The 23047-nt window shown below is 43.3% G+C and overlaps 1 protein-coding gene across 1 annotated transcript in view; it reads left to right on the top strand.

The window, feature by feature from the left end:
• Positions 1–7720: 7720 nt before the first annotated feature.
• The window catches only part of LOC123362849 (sodium channel protein type 5 subunit alpha-like), a 169369-nt gene continuing 154042 nt past the window's right edge, over positions 7721–23047 (top strand). The window contains exon 1 of the mRNA XM_045003355.1: positions 7721–7902. The gene's annotated coding sequence lies outside the window, so the exon portion shown is untranslated. The remainder of the gene's footprint in view (positions 7903–23047) is intronic.

Raw genomic sequence — 23047 nt, 5'->3', positions numbered from 1 at the left:
TCTTATGAAGGCCAGTGAAATTTTATGTCCTGATAGGAAGAAAGTTTTTGAAGGCATAAGCTTGTCTGCAAATACAGTTGCCTGCAGGATAACGGATTTAGCTGATAATGTGCAAAAACAATTGATTCAAATGGCAAAAGACTTTGAAGTATTTTCAATTGCTCTTGATGAGAGTACAGATGTATCAGATACCGCACAGTGTGCAGTGTTCATTAGAGGTGTGGACTGCAATTTGAATATAACTGAAGAATTGCTAGACTTAATGCCACTGAAGGGTACCACAACGGGACGTGACATATTTCAAGGATTGGAAGAGTGCATTGAAAAAGCTGCGCTGCCATGGAACAAACTCGTATCTTTGGCTACAGACGGTGCGCCATCAATGTGCTCTGAAAACATTGGTGTGGTTGGATTATTGAAGACCAAACTGAACAGCCTCAATATACCAGGAATTAGCTTCACCAGTATACATTGTATTTTGCACCAAGAAGCCCTGTGTAGTAAAAGTCTACAAATGAAAGAAGTTATGGATGTAGTTGTTAAAACTGTTAATTTTATATGTGCACGAGGGCTGAATCACAGACAGTTCACTTCTTTTCTAGCAAGTATGGACAGTGAATATGGGGAACTTCTGTATCACACTCAAGTTAGATGGCTGAGTCGTGGAAATGTTTTGAAGCGTTTTTTTGCACTTAAAGAGGAGATTGATTCCTTCATGAAAATGAAAAACAAGGAGGTTCCACAGCTTGCTGATTCCACTTTTATCTGCAACCTTGCTTTTCTAACAGATGTAACTGATCACCTGAATGCACTGAACTTGAAACTTCAGGGTAGAAAACAGGTGATAACACAGATGTATGACAGTATTAAGTCATTCAAAGTCAAGCTTACTTTATGGGGGAAACAGCTGACTGCTGGCAATTTGGTCCGTTTCTCAACTCTGAATTCCTTAGGAAAAGTTGAACCCAAATCCTTGAAAGAATATGCAGAGATCATTTCTAACTTACACAAACAGTTTGATGTGCGGTTTAAAGATTACAAGGCACTTGAACCACATTTTCAACTTTTTTCCACACCATTTGCTGTTGAAATTGACAATGTTGCAGAGGAAATGCAGATGGAGTTAGTGGAGCTTCAGTGTGACACGATTTTGAAGCAGAAGTATACAGATGTTGGAATTCCAGAATTCTACAGGTTTCTTTCACAAGAAAGATTTCCCATGTTATTCTCTGCTTCTGCAAGGATAATGGCAATGTTTGGAAGTACATATATATGTGAACAGTTTTTCTCTTCCATGAGATTAACAAATCTGTGTTAAGGTCAAGGCTCACTGATGAACATTTGCAAGCAACACTGAGATTGGTTTCTTCTCAGGATATCAAACCTAATATTGATGCTCTGGTTGATGCAAAACGCTGCCAGCTAAGTGGCCAAAAATGAAATGACTGTCAAAATTAGCACTGACGTTTCACATTACAGTTAAAGAAGTTAATAAAAAAGTTAATAAATTGACTTTTAATAGCATACTATATTTTAATACTATACTACTATATTACTCTTCATTTTTTTTTCTGCCTACCTCCAGGCGCTTCCCGCCGCCAAGCCGCCAAACAGCTGTTGGTGGCGCTTAGCACTTTCCAGGAGGGAGGGGGAGGAGCGGGGAGCCACGCGCTTAGGGGAGGAGGTGGAGAAGAGACAGGGCAGGGGTGGGGCCAGGGGCAGCAAGGGGGCGTGTCAGTGATGCGGCCCTCGGGCCAATGCACTAGTCCTCATGCGGCCCTCGGGGTCATTTGAGTTTGAGACCCCTGTTTTAAATCATATGGGTCTGTTGATGAGATTATCTTGTCTAAAGAGATTCAGCAGTGAGACCATTTTACAATGAAATTATCATGTGACTAATTTGTGTATATAAAATTGAGTTAAATATTTAAAAATAGAACTATGTATATTTAATATATTCTCTTTATGAAGAGAGCAATTTCAGTCATCAAAATGTGGGCTTTGTATTTTCTGTCCCATTGGTCTTGTCCACAGGGCATAAACCATGAGGCCTTTCATCTCAAGATTTTTCCATTGAGTAAAATTTTCTAGGCATGAGCAAGTATAACAGAAGTGACAAAGTTAATATATAGTACAATCAAATATCCATCTAGGTTAGCCTTCTGTACTCTGCGTCCATTTAGTAGTAGGAGTCACTATTGATTTGGTAGTGGTTTGCCACATAGAATCATAGAACTTGAAGGGACCTCAAGAGGTCATCTGGTCCAGTCCCCTGCACTCAAGGCAGGACTAAGTATTATCTAGACCATTCCTGGCAGGTGTTTGTCCAACCTGCTCTTAAAAGTCCCCAATGATGGAGAGTCCACAACCTCCCTAGGCAATTTATTCTAGTGCTTAACCACCCTGACAGTTAGGAAGTTTTTCCTAATGTCCAACCTAAATTGCCCTTGCTGCAATTTAAGCCCATTGCTTCTTGTCATATCTTAGAGGTTAAGAACAACAATTTTTCTCCCTCCTCCTTGTAGCAACCTTTTATATACCTGAAAACTGTTATCATGTCCCCTCTCAGTCTTCCCTTCTCCAGACTAAACAAACCCAATTTTTTCAATCTTCCCTCATAGGTCATGTTTTCTAGATCTTTAATAATTTTTGTTGCTCTTCTCTGGACTTTTTCCAATTTACCCACATCTTTCCTGAAATGTGGTGCCCAGAACTGGACAAAATACTCCAGTTGAGGCCTAATCAGTGTGGAGTAGAGCAGAATTACTTCTCGTGTCTTACGTACAATACTCCTGCTAATACATCCCAGAATGAGTTTGCTTTTTTTGCAACAGCATTACACTGTTGACTTATATTTAGCTTGTGATCCACTATGACCCCACCCAGATCCCTTTTCCGCAGTCATATCCCATATTGTGAGGCTATTCCTCTTTCTTTGAATCTAATATGGTATTTGTTTCCAGCTAAAGGACACTAGCTCAGACATATTCCTCAGATTGGCAATGATATTTTTATCTAAATTTTGCTTAAAAATTTTCAAACTAGGATCTGTATGTATATTAACCAAATCTATGGTATTGAGTTATATTCTGATTGTACATAAGTGGCCAGGGCATCAGCTAGTAGTGTAAATATGCATTGACTTCAGTGGTGCTATGTTGATTTATATCACCTGAGAATGTTGCTGTGACCCTAAGAGGATCCCAAGGCCAGCAGGCCAGGGGCTCCCTGGTATGTAGCAGTAAGTCTCAGATGGCCTGACCAGTTTAGTGTACGCCAACTCACTGTTGTTCTTTGTTAATAACCTTAATTTAGTTTTAATACACAGCCATCCTGGTGCAGCATTTCAAACTGAAGAGTAAAATCCTCAGCCAAACTAACAGGCTGGTGCTGTGTACTGCCTCTTTAAAGGAGAAATGAATTTGATAAGGTTTGTGAGTGCTACAGTGAGAGGGGCTGAGCACTGCAGAGAAGATGGCTTTGAGGAGATTGGGAACTGAAAGTGTTGTTGAGGTCCCACTGCAAAGCGTAATTGGGCAGTGGAAGCCAGTGAGACCTTCTTATTTGTGTGCTGACTGTTGGTGTCAAGGCTGAGAGCTGCAACAAGATACTATTTAAGGCACCCAGAGTTGCAAAGCAGGTATTGACTGAATCCCTTACTAGCCTGGGTGAACTTTAAAGCACACTGGGTTCTGTGTTTGGAGATCCATTGCCTCTGGATAGCTAGTGGCAAAATCCACTATGACCAAGATAAGGCTTCCCTCTTTGGGTAGGATGTGGCTTTTGCCCACAATGTCTAATGTGACCTTAAAAATGCCTCTTTTATCACAGGCAAGTGGTATAGAGGAACTTTTGGGGGTCCTGCAGTTCTGTTTCTCTTCTGGCATAAGTCACAAGATCTGCAATAGTCTTTCACATTATACTGTATCCCTGGCCAGTAAAAATTCCTTTTTATCTTAGCATAGATGCTCTGTGCCTCTGACTGACCAGCAAAAAGGCAGCAACGAGTCCCCATAATGCTGGGCAGGCACAACTAGTTGCTTGGAAAGTTTCCCAACATTTTTATCTTTATCCACGAGAGCTTTCCTATACAACATTCCTTCCTCTTCAAAAAAAAATCTTCCCCTATTCCCCCTCACTGAGGTTCCCTCCAGTCTAGGATGTGTCCCCTTGTGCTTTCTAGCATAGGGTCTTCCCTATGCTCATCTGCAAAATGCTGGCAGCTGACAGCTGCTTCAGTTACAGGGGTTAATTCCTCCCAAGACCCAAGAGCATGCTAATTTCCTCTGCTACACAAAAGTTGGTATCAGCTTCTCCCACACCAGAAAGCACACTGCTTCCTTCTGCTGAGCTGGAGCTGGGAGAGCCTTTCTGATACCAGAGAAATTCCCCAAATTCCATTTTGTATCCCTGGCTCCCATTTTAAATAGGCAAGAGTCACTCCCCCATGAGAAGCTGCAGGTCACATAGCACTAAAAATAAAATTGGCAGGAAAACTAAAGTAGGGGAAAGGTCAACAAATCATAACTCTGAGGTAAACAAGGGTTGCAGGATAAAAATAGAACTGACCATTTGGAATGATTGGAATGTTTGGAATGTGGGCAGTTGGCATGCATCCAAGAAAGATCTGACAGGAAGATATTAGCAGAATGGTCTAGAACAGGGGTAGGCAGTCTATGGCATGCTTGCTGAAGGCGGCACACGAGCTGATTTTCAGTGGCACTCACACTGCCCAGGTCCTGGCCACCAGTCCGGGGGGCTCTGCATTTTAATTTAATTTTAAATGAAGCGTCTTAAACATTTTAAAAGTTTTATTTACTTTACATACAACAATAGTTTAGTTATATATTATAGACATATAGAAAGAGACCTTCTAAAATCGTTAAAATGTATGACTGGCATGCGAAACCTTAAATTAGAGTGAATAAATAAAGACTCGGCACACCACTTCTGAAAGGTTGCCGACCCCGGTCTAGAAAGTTCTGACAAGACAGTATACGTTTGTGTGTCAGTGGGCAGCCGAGAGGTTAGGAGGTAACAATAAAAAAGCAGCAGAAGGACAGCGGCAAAGGGTGTCCTGCCCTGCCACTGGAATGCAAACACACAGACTGGGACACAGAGGGAGAAAAGGCAGAGACCTGAGGAGAAGACAGCGAGGTCAGCAGACAGAGTAAGCCTGTCAGTCATAATCATAGTATAGGCAATGTTAGTGTGCATATGTGTGTATGAATGTCTGTTAACTGTAAAAGGAATGTATATATGTAACATTTAAGAAACATTTAAAAGCTGCTGTCAGTGCCCGGTGGAAGATTGGCCATCTGAAGCAGGGTGCAGCCACTTAGGAGCACAGAAGTATGTTATTGCGGTTTAGGGTGATCTTTAACTTGTGAGGGATTTGTGTTTTAGGTTATTATTGTATTAGGGATTGTTATTTGCACCAATAAAAAGGTGCCTTGTTTTGGAAAGACTATTGCTTTGTGTGACTCATTTATCGGAAGGCTGTAAGGTCCAGATATTTCCACAGCCATCCTGGAGACCCATATCTTAGGAGATCAGATTGGTTATTAACCAATCATCTCAGTGCAGCATTTCAAACTGAAAAGTAAAATCCTCAGCCAAACTAACAGGTTGGTGCTGTGTACTGCCTCTTTTAAGAATAAGTGAACTTGATAAAGTTTGTGAGTGCTACAGTGAGAAGGGCTGAGCACTGCAGAGGAAATGGTTTTGGGGGGACTTGGGGCTGGAAGGGTTGTTGAGGTTCCACTTCAAAGCATAATCAGGCAATGGAAGCCAGGGTGAGACCTCCTTGCTTGTATGCTTGCTGTTGGTATCAACTCAAAAATAATAGCTCAATTTAAAGGTCTTCAAAATTTCACTGCTCCTGGCTGTTTATTTTTTACCTCCAGGACCTACTCAAAGAAACATGACCATTCCTTGCAGTTCCTTTATTTTAAAGAAAAAAGAATGAGTACTTGTGGCACCTTAGAGACTAATTTATTTGGGCATAAGCTTTCATGAGCTAAAAAATCAGATGCATCCAATAAAGTGGGTTTTAGCCCACAACAGATTATGCCCAAATAAATTTGTTAGTCTCTAAGGTGCCACAATACTCGTTCTTTTTGCTGATATAGGCTACGTCTACACCACCCGCCGTATCGGCGGGTAGCGATCGATTTTTCAGGGATCGATATATCGCGTCTCATCTAGACGCGATATATCGATCCCCGAACGCGCTTATATCGATTCCGGAACTCCACCACCGCGAACGGCGGTGGCGGCGTCGATATGGAGAGCCCCGGAGATCGATCCCGCGCCGTGAGGACGGGTAAGTTATCGATATAAGATACTTCGACTTCAGCTACGTTATTCACGTAGCTGAAGTTGCGTATCTTATATCGATTTTTCCCCTTAGTGTAGACCAGCCCATAGACTAACACGGCTACCGTTCTGAAACCTTTATTTTAAAGATAATTGCTGTCAGAAGTAGCAATATTCTCTTTAGCCACTAGAGAGAGGGGGATGTTGTCTTAACTGAGAATCAGAGGGGTAGCTGTGTTAGTTTGTATCCACAAAAACAAGGAGGAATCCGGTGGCACCTTAAAGACTAACAGATTAATTTGGGCATAAGCTTTCGTGGGTAAAAACCCTACTTCTTCAGATGCGAATGAGAATTATACATAAATATTGCATCAGACTTAATATTAAGAAGGTTCTTACATAAATTATATTTCAAAGTGCTAGCAAACTTCATGTAAAACCTTTAAAAGCAGCAAAGAGTCCTGTGGCACCTTATAGACTAACAGACGTATTGGAGCATGAGCTTTCGTGGGTGAATACCCACTTCGTCGGATGCATGTGAAGTGGGTTTTCCTCCACGAAAGCTCATGCTCCAATACGTCTGTTAGTCTATAAGGTGCCACAGGACTCTTTGCTGCTTTTACAGATCCAGACTAATACGGCTACCCCTCTGATATGTAAAACCTTGTGCGTTAGGCCCACATGATAAAAATTAAAGTCTATATTGTGCGTCACTGAATAGCTGATGATTCATACGCAACATGTCTGTGTGTGTGTGTGTGTGAGAGAGAGAGAGAGAGAGAGAAAGCTGTGACAGCTTTCATCAAATTACATTTCAAGAAAATGATAATATTGAATAATTTCATTTTTGAAGCCATTTTCCAGTTTTTCATTGAAAAGCTAGTAACTAAAGCCCATTTATACCAAAACCAGTCTCAACCTCCCCTGGATTTTTTTAATCAAGAATATTTTTCAAAAAACATTTTTTCACTTATGGATTCAGTTCCTCTTCTTCTTGCTCCCCATATTTCCCTGAGGAATTGTACCACCACATTGTTTGGCTTTCACAGAAAAAGCGGTAGATGAATTTACCATTTACAGCAGTGCAGTTCAGTGCTCTGATATAGGGCACCAGGTTCACACCGGACTACAAGGAAAACATAGGGCAGATCAACCCGCAGCTGGGGTGGGTGTAAATGCAAAACCCGCACTTGCAGGTCTCTCCTATTTTACCCACTGAGAAGCGGCCGGTGGCCAGCAGGGGGCGCTGCCCGGTAGCGCTGGCGCTGGGGGACGCGCTCCCGGAGTCCGGCGCTAGCAGGTAGCGGGCAGAGAGCGCGGGGCGGGCGGGGCGGCGCCTGCTAACGCCTCCCCTGGGCTGGACGGGCGGGGAGCGGCGCGTCCCCACACAGGCTGGCAGGGCGCGGATAAATCATGCAGCCTCGGGAGTGGGCGCCGTCCGGGATGGGGAGGAATCGCTCCAGGGGGAAAGAGCCGCCGCAATGAGCTGGAGTTTCCACCGCTGGGGAGTTCCTGAACCGGGAGTCCCGCTCTGTGGAGACAATGCGGTGACGCTGGGTTAGCAGGAAATAGTAAATAGAGCCAGTAAGTGTCTCTCTTTGCTTTGTTCGTTGTTAGGGGAGAAAAAGTCCCTGTTCTGGATGGGGCCGAGGAGGAGAAAGCTGCGGGGGGCTGATCCTTCCCTGCCCTGGGGCCCCGCTTCCCTTGTGGTGAATGGTTCCGACACGAGAGTTAGGAGACCCCGTGAGCCCCCTGCTGCCCGCCCCTCTGCTCTGCCCTTCGCCCGCTCAGCGCTGGGCTGTAGCATTAGGGTGACCAGACTGCAAGTGTGAAAAATTGGGATGGGGGGGGTAATAGGCGCCTATATAAGAAAAAGACCCCAAAATCAGGACTGTCCCTATAAAGTTGGGACATCTGGTCACCCTGTGTTGAATTAGGCATTTGAAAGTGCTGCTGCTGCTTTGGGGGCACACTGGGGACAAGAACAGGAGTACTTGTGGCACCTTAGAGACTGACACATTTATTTGAGCATAAGCTTTTGTGGGCTACAGCCCACTTCATCGGATGCATAGACTGGAACATACAGTGAGAAGATATTTATACATACAGAGAACATGAAATACTAGCTGGCTCCAGGAAAGCTGGGAGGACCAGTTTCAAGATGAGACGGAGGAGTTGTCTGCTGCTTTGTGAATGGTCTCTGTCTGTATAGCCTTATCAGATGGCAAGTGTAGGAGAAAGAGACCTTCAGAAATGCAGGCTGTTTGGGGGGTGGCGAACAGCTTCTTTTGGAATCCTGTGGCACCTTATAGACTAACAGACGTTTTGCAGCATGAGCTTTCGTGGGTGAATACCCACCGAAGAAGTGGGTATTCACCCACGAAAGCTCATGCTGCAAAACGTCTGTTAGTCTATAAGGTGCCACAGGATTCTTTGCTGCTTCTACAGAACCAGACTAACACGGCTACCCCTCTGATACTTGACAGCTTCTTTTGGGAAGCAGCTTGTGACGTATTTTTAATGTTGGCCTGTTGTCCACGCTGTGATATATTTAGATTTACACGCCAAAAGGTTTTAGCTTTAAGAAGTTGAGTTTATGTAACTTTTTGTAGATGACCAATCAAAGTTAATGCTAACACTAGTCATATACAAACACAACACCACGCTCGTACCTGATTGGGGGATCCAGTTTGTGGTGTGTGGTTTTATTCTGGTTCATGATGTCTACTTTTAGGCGAACAATAATAAAACTTAACATTTCTGTAGCACCTTAAATCTGAAGACCTCAAAGCACTTTGCAAACATACAGGTCAGATTCTGCCTCCCTTTTTCACATGAAGTATTTTTCTCCATGAGTAGTCCCACTGATTTAACACATACAACAACCCTATAAAATAGGGAAGTATTATCATCTGTATTTTACAGAAGGGAAAACTGAGTATCTTGCCAGAAGTCACAAAGGAAGTCTGTGCTCCACATAGCTTCACACAGAAATCTTCCTTGTTTCAAATTGTGGCTCTTCACTTAGGAGTAAATACCTGTGTTGTGTTGCCTCCTTTCTACCACCTTAGGGAGGCCTTAATTTGGGCCAATATTTAGAAGTTGTTATCTTGCAGATCTCCCACATGCAACAGGGTGGGTTTGATTTAAATCATGATTTAAATCACTAGTCAGGAAGACTTGATTTAATCATGGATTTCTACATAAAAGTGCATTCTTGTTGGTTGTTATAACCTTAATACATATTCTTCACAACTCAGAGATAGATGTAGGTTTCACTTTTAGAAGGTACACACTGTACATTTTTACAGTGATTTATTTTGAAAACTTTTCAGATTAGTTTTACAGCTATATCAGAAAATGAATGAGTGTTTGGTGATTTCATTTACCAAAGGTAATTGAAGCAGATATTTATGAAGTCATTGGGAGGTGAACTATCTCCAATTCAACAGGTTAATCATTAATATTTGGAGGATTTTCTTGCCATGCTGTATTAGGAGGAGAACATCACCAGACAGACATTTAAATTGTTTTATTTAACTAAAATAACAATGCTATGTATTCAACAGCAAACATGTAATATTTTAACAAAACAAGCCTGTGAATTTATAAATTTAGTTAAACATTCAAGTTCTTAAAAATCTGGTTTGTTTTTGTTAAAATTGTTTTAAACTTAAAATAGTTGATTTAATTTTTTTTGTTTTTTTAAATATTTCATTTAACTATGTCAGCCAGGTCAACATGAGAGTGGACCTCCCGCAAGCTGCTGCCAAATTCGCGGGACCAGGGATCTCCCGCAGGCAAGCCACCAAAGGCAGCCTGCCTGCTGTGCTTGGGGCGGCAAAATGCCTAGAGCCACCCCTGACTGGTGTGACTTTCTTTAAAACATTATCAGCAAACATATTTCTTGAATGATTCTTATTCCCAAACTCGGTGTCTTTTATGGCCTGCTGCCATCATAGGTTTCCCTTCTAAGGAGAGATTGGTATAGCTGATCTCAAATCAATGAGGGCTACAGTCAGAACGACCTTAAGATTTCTGGAATATGCTGCTCAAACAGTTTCACTTTTATTTCTACTGCCTGTCCCTCCCTTCTCACATGTATCTCCAGACTTTTTGTCCAGATCTATTCCACCCCCAACCATCTTCTATTTATTGAACTTTTTGAAACTTTGCACTTTTAGAGAGAGGTAAGGAATTGACTCTGTGTACACAAATTTGCAGAGGAACAATAGAGTTGAGGTCTGTTATTTCTCACCTCTATTTATTTATTTATTTATTTATTTATTTTTATTTATGTATTTAAAAACATTTTTGCTGTTAATAAGCATGTTATCTTTGGAGACACAAATCCACAATTTGAGAACTGCAAAACTAAGCATCTCTGATGGTAACTTCTAGACTGAGCACTGAGTCCCATTGGGTAGATAGATTATTTAAATTAATCTTTCTATACAGAAGCCCCTGGAGCCCCATAAAATTGGGTCCCTAATCCATGAACTATTGGAACTCATTTATAAAAATTTTCCTTAAACATTACATGAATATATTGTCTCATACTATAGATTAGAATTTATAATCCCTATTCGATGATAAGATATCTTTGAGCTATAATATATCTTTAGATAGTTTTTTTCCCTCTCAAAAAGCTTTTTATCCAAAAAATCTGATTTAAATTAAAAATCCAGATTTTTTTTTTTAAAATCATTGATTTTTATCCACCCTGATGTGCAAAAATCTCATTGTTATCAGAGGGTCCCTAAACTTTAACGGTGAAAGCATATTATCCTGTTTGTGATGGGCAAATAAAGGCCATAGTCTTTTATATCTCAAGTCTGTTTAACAAAAACAAAGTTAATCCTGCAGAATCTTTGTAAATTTTGAAATGCCATGCAGCAAATAATAAAATAGCACCAAGACTTTTATTTAAATTGACAAACTTAGAGATTCCCTGGTAAGATTTACACCCTTGAATTGCCCCTCATTTGCTTTTGTTCCCATACATAATCTAAAACTGGTCAGACTTTAAAAAAAATTATTATAATTTGTAAAAACAATAATAACAAACCATTGTTTCTCTGCTGACACATATACAGATCAGCTTGCAGCTCAAACTGAATTTTTCTGGTTCCCTAATAAACACCCCCAAAAGGGGTTTTCATTGTAAATGCTGATATGCTACAGACGTACCAGACTATGCTACCATCACATACAGAAGTCTTCTATATGATTTTGACAATCTTTAGTTCTAAAAATACTCTAAATCCAGGTTGCATTTGAAAATTGGCTACAGAATGTGCTTTAACTTTGTAATTTAACTCCATCTGAATATGGTACATTTTAAAAATAATAATACACATTCAAACTCACATGCTTAACATTAGGCACCTAACTTTAGGTAGCTAATCTTAAACACCCCAGTGGCTGATGTTCAGAAGAGCTGAGCATTCCTGAAGATTGGAATTGCCAGACTGGATTGGCCCATTTAGGGGTTCATTTAGTTCCCCATCCTGCTAGTTTCAGATGCTTCAGAGGAAGATTTAAACCGTCTCTCTCCTCGTTCCGTCTTCAGTAGCTGTTTTGCCGTAACTTGCCCCCAGGGGAAGTTTCTTTCTAAACCCATTAGTTAGAGGTTTATCTTATGCCCTGAAGAAAGAGTTTATATTCTTTCAAAACATTTTTTTTATAATTCTCTATTATTATAACTGAATATTCTTGTTATCCAGCTAAATGTCCAATATTTTGAGTCCTGGTACTTAAATATGCCAACATTCTTATAGTCTGTTAACACGCAGCCTGGGGGTCTAATCCTACAAGCATTCCATGTGTCAAACCCTTGTTTACTTCAGAGCTTGCAGAATCAGGTCCTGAAGTGGTTCAATGTAACCTGCAAAATAAAATACAACTAGAAAAGGGTAATTTCTTGCTTCTTTCACAGTGTGAAATTCATCCCTATTACGAATGTCGTACAAATCCTATGCACCTTTGAAATCCTCAAAATAATTGCTGTGCTGGCTTGCTATACACGAGAAAACTTAATGCACAATGAGGAATAAATTCCTATAAACTATGAACCCGTTTAAAATAATTCTTGAGAGTTTCAGATAAAACACAAACTATTGTGCAATCGAGTGCACATGGTGTGCTCAAACAGCAGTAGCTCAAAGTGAGTTAGGGAACTTTTGGTGCATAACAGCTGGGTCAGCACAGACAATGTGCACACTGGGCGCTGTAGATTTACACCCTAGGTTGCCACACACTAACTTGTTGTGCAAACAAGCCCCAGTGTGGCCAGTAGTCAAGGACTAGGGCATTTAGAGAGTATGATGTCTGACACTTTACAGGTGGTTACATAATGCACAATTATAAAATCTCACTACAGCTTCTCTGAAATACTTGCCTTACTGTAACAGGATAATTATGATGGTTTTAATGGATCTGGGTGCTCAGGGTAAGGCAGCTTTATGAACCAAATGTAGATTACTTTCATTGACGATGACAGTGAGAGTGTTTATGAGGACCTTGTAAAAGGTGCAGTGTAGAGCATATAAGTGGGGTTTTAAAATATTTTGTAAGTTTAAGATAACAATGTCCTCCCACTCACCCCAAATGGGAATCTTCCCAGTCTCTCTTAGAGTCTCAAAGCTCCTCATATTTCTGTCTTCATACCAGTTCCCATCCCTGCTATGGTTATCATGTTACAGGGATTGTCTTGTCCTTCTGGCAGAAAATAGCTAGATGTGACTACTTCCCATATTAGTACAGTGATTGCTATAGAATGACACAGAGGCTCGCTCCGCCTTCCAGTGGCTAAGCCAGAGGTCCCCAAACTGTGGGGCACGCCCTGTAGGGGGCACAGAGGAACATTTGGATGGCACAGTGGGCCAGAACAGAGAGGGAGCACCCACACGTCCTGCCCCCAGCTGTGCTCCGGCTTGGCTCCTGGCCCCACGCCTGGCCCTGGCCCCAGCCTCGGCGAGCCTCTGCATCTGTCTGGGGGCCCGGTTGCTGGCCCCCACCATGGCTTGGCTGTGGCTCCACTCTGGGCCCTGCTCCCACCCCCAGTCTTGGCCCCTAGCCATGGCACTGTTCCTGGTCTTAGACCCACCCCCAGCTGCGGCCCCTTTACCCCTGTCTGCGTCTCCCCTGCCTCCAGAGCTGTAGTCCCACTCCTGGCCCCCGCTCTGGGGTGTGTGTGTGGGGGGGTTGAAGAGCGGAAAGGGGGGGTTGCAATCCTCAAAAGTTTGGGGACCACTGGACTGCCATGTTCCCAGCTCTAGAGTGAAGAGCTGATTTTCAGAATCAAACATGATAGAGCAATGCACTGCTCTGATGCTGCTCAGTTGGCTTATAGGGTTGCCTGTAAGCTCTGCTACAACTGGTGCATGTAATATTTTGCTAATACAAGGATATGGAATAGGCTGCAAGTATCTTAATTATTTTTCTTTCTTTCTCTTCACTCTGTTTCAGTATTTCACTTTGAAAGGTCTGATCTCCCATTGATGCATACATGTAATTCCCATTCGTATGTATATGGGAGTAACCGCATGCATGTGTGTTGACTGGAAAATGTCCATAAGTAGAACTGGTAAATGTAATGTTTATTTCCCTTCCACATCTCCTCTGAACTTTTAAATTCCTTTGTTGGTACAGAAGTATTGTTCTGTTTACTAAAATAATCATTCGCCTTTCACAATACATGTAACATGGTTTTGCTTGTTCCAGTGGATGACAGATTTGCGAACAGGAATGGCTGCTAGCTAACAGGAATAGCTAACTGGAGTTTTGCAAGGCAGTTTGGTAGGGAAGTGTGAGAGGGGGCTAGAGACACTTAAGACTCTTTAAACTTAAAGCCCAAAACACCCCTCCCCCCGATAAAAACAAAATATCAATAAAGGAACGAGCTGCAGGAGTAATAAGAGAATGCAGGCAGAAGTCCAGTAACAGAGCACGAACTATCCAGTTTATTTCACTCAATGCAGCATGTATGATTACCTGCCCTATGGGCAGGTGGCATATGTGTGCATTTGGTGCAAAGAGCTCCTGGCCCTCAGAGTCCATATACAGGCTTTGGAGACTAGAGTGGCTGAACCGGAGGAGCTAAGGGAGACAGAGAGGTACATAGATGAGATTTTCCAGGACACAGTAGAACGGTCCCACTCCCGGTCTGACAGCCTCTGTGCTATTGAGGAGGATGAAAGTCTCAAGGAAGGAGAACATCCAACTGGAGCAGAGGGAAATGATCCCATAGTTGGGACCTCCTTCCAGATGATGTCATGGTATCCTCTCACACTTAGGATACCTCTTCGGGGGAGGAAACCCCAGTGATTAGGAAGAGACAGGTAATAGTTATGGGGGAATTGGATCATTAGAAACATAGATAGCTAGATTTGCAATGACCGGGAGAACTGCATGGTGACTTGCCTGCCTGGTGTGAAGGTTGTGGATTTTCCAAGACATCTAGATAGACTTATGTGTAGTGCTGGGGAGGAGCCAGTGGTTGTGGTACATGTATCATAGAATCATAGGGTTGGAAGGGAACTCAGGAGGTCATCTAGTCCAACCCCCTGCTCAAAGCATTGTAGGTACCAATGACATAGGAAAGGATACGAGAGAGGTCCTGGATGCCAAATTTAGGCTGCTAGGTAAGAGATTGAAGTCCCAGGACCTCCATGGTAGCCTTCTCTGAAATGCTTCCAGTTCCACACGCAGGGCCAGTTAGACAGGCAGAACTGCAGGGTCTCAATGCGTGGATGAGATGATGATATTGAGAGGAGGGATTTAGATTTATTAGGAACTGGGGAAACTTTTGGGAAAGGGGGAGCCTATAAGGAAGGATGGGCTCCACTTAAACCAAAATGGAAACAGATTGCTGGCACTTTAAATTAAAAAGGTCAGAGATCAGTTTTTAAACTAAGGGCTGAGGGAAAGCTGGCAGGTGCAGAGGAGCATGTGGTTTGGACAGAGACATCCCTTAGGGGAGGATCTATTAATGGAGATTCTCTATGTCCTAGTAAAGAGGAGAGGATGGGTACGATAAAATTCGGGTAGGACCTGATGAGAAACAGTCAAATCAAAAAGAGTCCCATTCAGTTACATCATATAATGGCAGACAGCTAAAAAGTAACAAGTTTTTGAAGTGCTTATATACAAATGCTAGAAGTCTAAATAATTAGATAGGTGAACCAGAGTGCCTTGTATTAAATGAGGATATTGATATAATAGGCATCACAGAAACCTGGTGGAATTAGGATAATCAATGGGACACAGTAGTATCGGTACAAAATATATCGGAAGGACAGAACAGGTGGTGCTCGTGGGGGAGTGGCACTATATGTGAAAGAAAGCACAGAATCAAATGAGGTAAAAATCTTAAATGAATCAAACCATACCATAGAATCTCTATGGATAGTAATTCCATGCTCTAATAACAAGAATATAGCAGTAGGGATATATTACTGACCACCGGACCAAGATGGTGATAGTGACTGTGAAATGCTCAGGGAGATTAAAGAGGCTATAAAAATTTAAAAACTCAGTAATAATGTGGGATTTCAACTACCCCCATATGCCACTATGGGGGTAGCCCTGTTGCAGGGGGGAAGTTAGTGAATCAAGATCTGTGATCTAGGAGGCCTGGCCCTCAAACAGGGCAGGCCGGCGCGCCAAGCCATCTAGGGGGTCGGGGCCTCAGGCAGGCCGGCGCCTCAGGCAGGCCGGCGCGCCGAGCCATCTAGGGGGTCGGGGCCTCAGGCAGGCCGGCGCGCCGAGCCGTCTAGGGGGTCGGGGCCTCGGGCAGGCCGGCGCGCCGAGCCGTCTAGGGGGTCGGGGCCTCGGGCAGGCCGGCGCGCCGAGCCGTCTAGGGGGTCGGGGCCTCGGGCAGGCCGGCGCGCCGAGCCGTCTAGGGGGTCGGGGCCTCGGGCAGGCCGGCGCGCCGAGCCGTCTAGGGGGTCGGGGCCTCGGGCAGGCCGGCGCGCCGAGCCGTCTAGGGGGTCGGGGCCTCGGGCAGGCCGGCGCGCCGAGCCGTCGAGGGGGTCGGGGCCTCGGGCAGGCCGGCGCGCCGAGCCGTCTAGGGGGTCGGGGCCTCGGGCAGGCCGGCGCGCCGAGCCGTCTAGGGGGTCGGGGCCTCGGGCAGGCCGGCGCGCCGAGCCGTCTAGGGGGTCGGGGCCTCGGGCAGGCCGGCGCGCCGAGCCGTCTAGGGGGTCGGGGCCTCAGACTGCTTCTAGCTCTGCCTTGCCTATGAGCCTCAACCCTCAGGCAGGGCGGAGTAAACAAACAGTCTTAGGGCTCAAGCCCTTAGGCAGGGTAGAGCTAACTAACAGTCGATCACCTGTCAGCTCAGGCAGATGGCAGGCAAACCCAGGCCTTTTGGCCTAATGTGGGGAGGCTGCCACCCCAGGAGTGGGGCTGGCAGCAGGGGTTAGGGGGAACCCAGACCCACCCTGCTCCACCAGGTCCCATCCCAGGGCCAGTAGTGGAGTGGTCTGCCACTGCGTCAGCAGGGATCCGACTGAAATATGCTGACAGGGGTTCAGGCAACAACAAACCAAACTACTGTCTGGTGTCCCTGGGGTACTTCCTACATTTCCCTTGTGATGTACCTATATCTTGGGGTCATCCTCCATCTCCCCGGGGTACACTGCAAGCAGCAGTCCCAGTAGCTCCTTGGCATCCTAAGTCAGCTGGCAGCACTGGCAGGTCTGGTATGTCCTCAGTGCTGCAGAGGTCCTCTTTGGGCTCCTGCTCCAGCAGGAGGTGGGAAGCATCTGTCTCCTCCAGCAGCTCTGGCTCACCTGAGCTTGAGGCCCTGCCTTTTATATTTCCTGTCCTGCCTCTCAGCTTCTGAAGGAGCGGGCCTGGCCTGGTTCTGCTGCCTCGGGTGCTGAGAGTGGTCCCTCCCACACTGGCTTGGGGAGGCCACTCTGCCTCAATGCAGATGTATTAACAGGAATGTCATATGTCAGACATGGGAGGTAATTGTCCCACTCTGCTCTTCAGTGGTGAGGCCTCAGCTAGAGTACTGTGTCCAGTTTTGGGCACCACACTTTAAGAAAGATCTAGAGAAATTGGAGAGGGTCCTGAGGAGAGCAACAAAAATTATAAAAACTGACCTATGAGGAAAGGATAAAAAAAAGGGCATGGGTAATCCAGAGAAAAGAAGATTGGGGGAAGAAGGGGACCTTATAAGTCTTCAAATATGTTAAGGGCTGTCATAAAGAGGATGGTGATTAATTGTTCTCCGTGTCCACTGAAGGTAGGACAAAAAGCTTAATCTATAGTAAGGGAGAGCTATATTATGAAAAACATTCTAACTATAAGAATAGTTAAACTCGTGAATAAATTACCAAGGGAGCTTGTGGAAATCCCTGTTAGCGGAAGTTTTTAAGAACAGATTAGGACAAACACCTCTCAGGGATGGCCTAGGTTTATTTGATTCTGCCTGAGCGGTAGGGGGTGGGAATAACCTCTTGAGGTCTCTTCTAGCCCCATATTTCTATCTTTCTATGTTTGTGTTTTCTGAAATTCCAATAAAACTTCATTGAAATTACTAAAATTGTTATCTTAAGAGGATAGTTTAGGAAACCTGCACCATTGATGTGATTGGCCATGTTGAAACTGTCACGTAAACAGCTATGAGACTCAGTTCCTTTTGTTGCATGTTTCACTAGGTATTCCTACAGGTTGTTCTGACATCACATATGTGGTAATGTGACACTTCTTTCCTAAAACCGGACATGTTTGTATACCTTGTGTATGAACCAGAAGCAAACAGATATAAGCGAAGGAAAAACTCAACTAAATTATATTTGTCAGGAAAAAGTAGCACTTTCTGTAGTATTTCAAAAAGGAAACCTCTGAATTACGATCCACATACCCTTTGTCAGCTTCCAACCAGTCTGCTTCCACTGTATCTGATTGTAAATCCAGTTTAATGAGTTTTGCTGGCATCTACTGTAACTGAATGACTGCATTCTGAAATTATCATCAGTTTATTGATAAGATAGTGTTTGGAAAACTGTGAGTTAAAAGGAAATGAATTCAGAGGATTTCATCCTGATATTGAAGTACCGTAGTATCTGGAGACAACCAATTTTATTCCTAGAATTAAATTCTGGTGTTGGGTAACTCTTCTGATAAAATATTTCATAGATTAGCAAACAGAGGGCATGGAAAACATCCATTAAATCATCTTGTCCGTTTCTCTAATAGATCTGAATTTGAAGAATAACTATACTAAATATATAAATTTAAATGTATCAGGTTTGACTTAAGGTACTGTAAGAAGGAAAAAGATTTTGAGTTTTTCCCCCACTATGAAAACAGGAGTAAATATATATCTTGATAAGGGATTATAAAGGCAGTAGCAGCAACTGCTGTAATTAAAATTGCATAACAGTTTCCTAGCCAATATCACGGTTTTAGTCTGTTGTAACTTTCTGAAATGTATACCTTTTGGATTGAAATTTTCCAGACTTGATCATTGTTTCAAACCGATTTTTATTTTTAAAGAAAGTTTGAGCAAAACTGGTTCAGCCATTTTTAAGTATACGGAGAGTCCAGAACTTCAGGATACCTTTTATAATAGATTTTTGTAACAGTTAGATGGCTACAATGTCTAAATTTTAGTAAGGCACAGAAATAGTGCTCATTTTGGAGTGCCCTTGATTGTTGTGGTGACAACTAATTTTGATGTGACCAAGTTATAAGACCCCTTGAAAATTTCTTCATGCACTTACACAGTAGATTTTCCATACATTCTCATGTTACATTTTAAAGTGTACAGCTATAGAAGACTGCACTATGCATATATGAATAACAAGCTTAGCTCTACCTGGAAAATGCAGTGGTGGTGTGGAAGGGCTGATTCAGGGTTCTGCAGAAGCCCTTGCCTCATCGTGGCACATCTTGTAAACATGTGTGGGGAACAAAGGCGCTCCTCTACCGCTCCAGGATCCCAGATGTGGCATACAGTGATTTCCCTTCCTCCTCTGAGCATAGTTTGCTTTCATATCGGAATGGGGCCACCAGCCCTGATTCTTCAATGTATTGCACTATGGGCTTGATTCTCCCCAGATGCCAGTCTTCTACAAATGTAATTTCAACAGAGTTACTGACTTTCATCACAGGAGAATTAAGCTCATTGTGTAGTAATTTCCATCTGCACAACATGAGCGTAAGAGTCCCTAGCTGTGTATAGGAGTGAGGCATTTTGATTTGGCTGCACTTGCAAATCTGTGAAATGGGTGTAGAATGACTACATATAGTGCAAGTCAGGAGAAACCAGCCCACTTGGATTCAGTCCTTAATTTGCCTCACTCTTCCTACCTCTTCAAGCCCATGAGTTCAAGATGTTTAATTGTGATTGTGTCTGGTATTTGAAAGCTTCAAGGAAAATGGGTGCAGGAAATGGAGGGGTGGAATTTGCTGCCTGACTATACCGTGTGTCATGTTCCCTCTGTTATCCTGGTTCTCTGCACTGCTTCTCAAACTCTCATCTACCCTGGGGATAAACAAAGCCAAAGAAAAGGACATAACAGAACAGACTCCTCCTTGGCTGCTGATGTAATCAGAGCTGGTCCATTCCCTTCCACTAGCAGGATTCACTTTATTATTGTTTTGATTGTAAAAACATCCTGTTTAATTTTGGCTGCCAGAAAAATGTGAGCCAGTTTGGTTAGAAAATTTAAATCTCATCCCTTCTCATCAGTCATGCTGGATTTTATGGCAACCTATTGTTGAAAATCAACAAGAACCCATTATTGGGGAGAGAGTGGATGGATAAAGGGATAATTTGGGTGCCAATTGATTTCAGAGGATCTGCCCTTCCAAGCACTCCAGTAACAACACAGCCTACTTAGTCCAGTTGCATGGCATTACTTGCAGTTTAAGCATCTCTTGAAGAGCCTTTTTGTGCCAGTGACCAGGATATGGGTGGTCAGGCCCAGTGATTAGAGCAGGCATTGATAGTCAGGAATCAGAGCCCAGACACTAGAGCCAAGAATCATAGACAAAGTCAGAACTCAGGAATCAGAGCCAAGGATCAGAACTGGTTTACCTGGAGTGAGACAAGAGAGGAACAAGACTGGGTTTAAAGCAGGGGCAGGACTTGAACAAGACGAGTAAGAGGCAGGTGCTATTGCTGCCATGATCAAATGCGTTGAGCAGCTGCTGAACTTCTGCTGCACTTAAGAGCCAGTAAGCTGATTATTCCAACCAATCAGGTGGCTTAGCCAATCAGACAACCTATTACAGGCCAGCTGTGCTCATTAGATTGCCCAGAGACTGGCTCTGCCAGAGGCCCTGCTTCTACACTGGATCTGCTGAAGGCCCTGTTTCCTAACAATACTCCCCTCTCAAGGGTGTCTCCTTGTGGCCTTGGGATACTTACAATGGAACTCTCATAATAGGTCCAGGGCATGAATGTTCTCTATTGGTTTCCAAGACTGCTTGTCCAGATCATAGCCTTCCCAGTCCACCATGTGCTGGAGCCACCCTCTAACTCGCTGAGAGTCAAGGATTTAGTGAACCAAGTACTCCTCTTGTCCATGGACTGCTATGGATGGCAGTGACAAATTGGAGCAATTTGTTTATGGGTTATCCAGTGCAGGGCTTTAAAAGTAAGATATGAATGATGGGATTTGTAATGACTCAGGAAGCTGTAATCTGAAGGCCAGTGGGTTCACACATTCTATAAACTTAAAAGGGCCCAGATATTTTTAATCCATTTTGGCTGATAGGTGGTTTAATTTAAGGTTCTGGGCAGAGGGCCATACCTTGTGCCCTACGGTCAGATTGGGGGCATCCTGACAGTTTTGGCACACATGGTGGTTGTAGGTTTTTTTGACAGACTGCAGGTATTCTTTGAGATCCTTATGCACCCAGTGTAGATGTGAGGCTGAATCCATGGCAGCCGGTACTGGGGAACTCGTGGGCAAGTCTAGGTGGAAGCATGGGTAAAAGCCATAATTTGCAAAGAATGGGTTATGTTTGATCAAGGCATGGATTGTACTCAATGAATTTGGTATAGCACAGCAGGGGAAGCCAATCATTCTGGTGGCAACTCAAAAAGCAGTGAAGATACTGCTCCAAGATTTGATTGACCCTCTCAGTTTGCCCATTAGTCTTTTGGTGATAGGTGGAGAAGGTGAGGGACTTGATGTTAAGGAATCTGAGAAATTCCCACCAGAATTGAGATATGAACTGGGGATCCCAGTCCAATACAGTGCCCATTGGTGACCCATGGTAGCAGAAGACATTTTTCAGGAAAAGCAGAGCTATATCCCGTGCAGTAGGAATAGTACATCATGGGATGAAGTGTGCCATCTTTGCTAGGAGGTTAACAACAACAAGGTTTACAGAGTGTCCCTGGGTGTGTGGCAGTTTTACAATGAAGTTCATTGATATAGTAGACCAATACTGTAGAGGCATGGGCAGAGGCTGGAGGAGACCTAGGTGTTTTGGACATGGGTTCTTGATATGGGTGCAGAGGTCACAGGACCTTTTCTTGATATAAACTCATAGGCCTGGCCACCAGAAGCTCCTCAAGACCAGATTCCAGATCTTGAATTGGCCAAAATGGCCCAAAGGTGGTAAATCATGGCCTAGCCTTCAACAATTGAAACTGTGTTCTGGAAGGACAATCTAAATTCAAACCTTGCAGTAGGAGGCAGCAATTCTGTAGTTAGAACTTGGAGGTCAGGTACCTGTATCATTTAGGATCTGCAGATTTGGGTTGTGAATGGGTCATCAGGGAGCAGATGGAGGAGTCAGACTGCTGTTGATTGTCCCATTGACAAAGTTGGATGCCTTGAGCTCAGTGGCAGAGTGCTAATTGCGAGTTTTAAGATATTCATCTTTGCAGGACAGGATATCTGTCTTTCCATTTCTTGTCCCTGGGTCATAGGTTACAACAAAGTAAAAGCAAATGAAGAGAGTGAGGAGTGGATCTGGTGTTGGTTAAGGTATCTAGCAGTTCACAAGGTACTACAGGTTCTTGTGGTCCATCAGGCCTTAGACAGGAAACTAGGCTCTTTATAGTAAGTGCTGCTACTCCTCAAAAGCCACCTTAGCTCAAAAGCTCCTTGTCCCAAATATTGTAAATTGTTTCTGCCATGCTTCACTTCTGAGAATAAAAGGCACAGGGGTGGAATTGGTTGCAGGGCTCTGCAGGTTGAGATAGTATTGTACTTATGATGTAGTTTGAGGCATTGTCCGTGATTATAAATCAGGGATAGTCAATTATTTTTTGTCAAGGTCCACATTTCTTGGTTAAGGTATAGTCAAGGTCCAGACCCCAGAGAAACATTTTTCACACTGCAAGTGCCACTGTACAACAAACACATACAGTGCTTACCTATTACTTATAGTTTTAGTATATTAAATGAAGAAAAGTCAAAGCACTGTATAAGCCTGAAATAACCTCCAAGAAAGGAGACTGAGACTTTAGAAAAGTACCTAGATAAAATGTCAAATAGATGCAAATATTAGCATTAAAACACTTTCCGACAACTGTTTTAAGTTTTGAAAGTGATGAGTTTACAAGAGTATTAACTTTGATTGTCAAATTTATCATAGGCATATATGTATATGGGTAGATAAACACTGAAAACTTTCAAGCCTTGTGGCTTATTTTAATATTAGTTTGAAAGAAAATAATACTTAATACACATGAACTCTCCATCTTAGCTTTATGATTCATATCTTTCCAATAACAAACATGTATTAAGCA

The sequence above is a fragment of the Mauremys mutica genome, chromosome 2 (genome assembly GCF_020497125.1).
Source record: "Mauremys mutica isolate MM-2020 ecotype Southern chromosome 2, ASM2049712v1, whole genome shotgun sequence".
Taxonomy (NCBI): domain Eukaryota; kingdom Metazoa; phylum Chordata; order Testudines; family Geoemydidae; genus Mauremys; species Mauremys mutica.
This window is presented reverse-complemented; position numbering and strand designations above follow the sequence as displayed.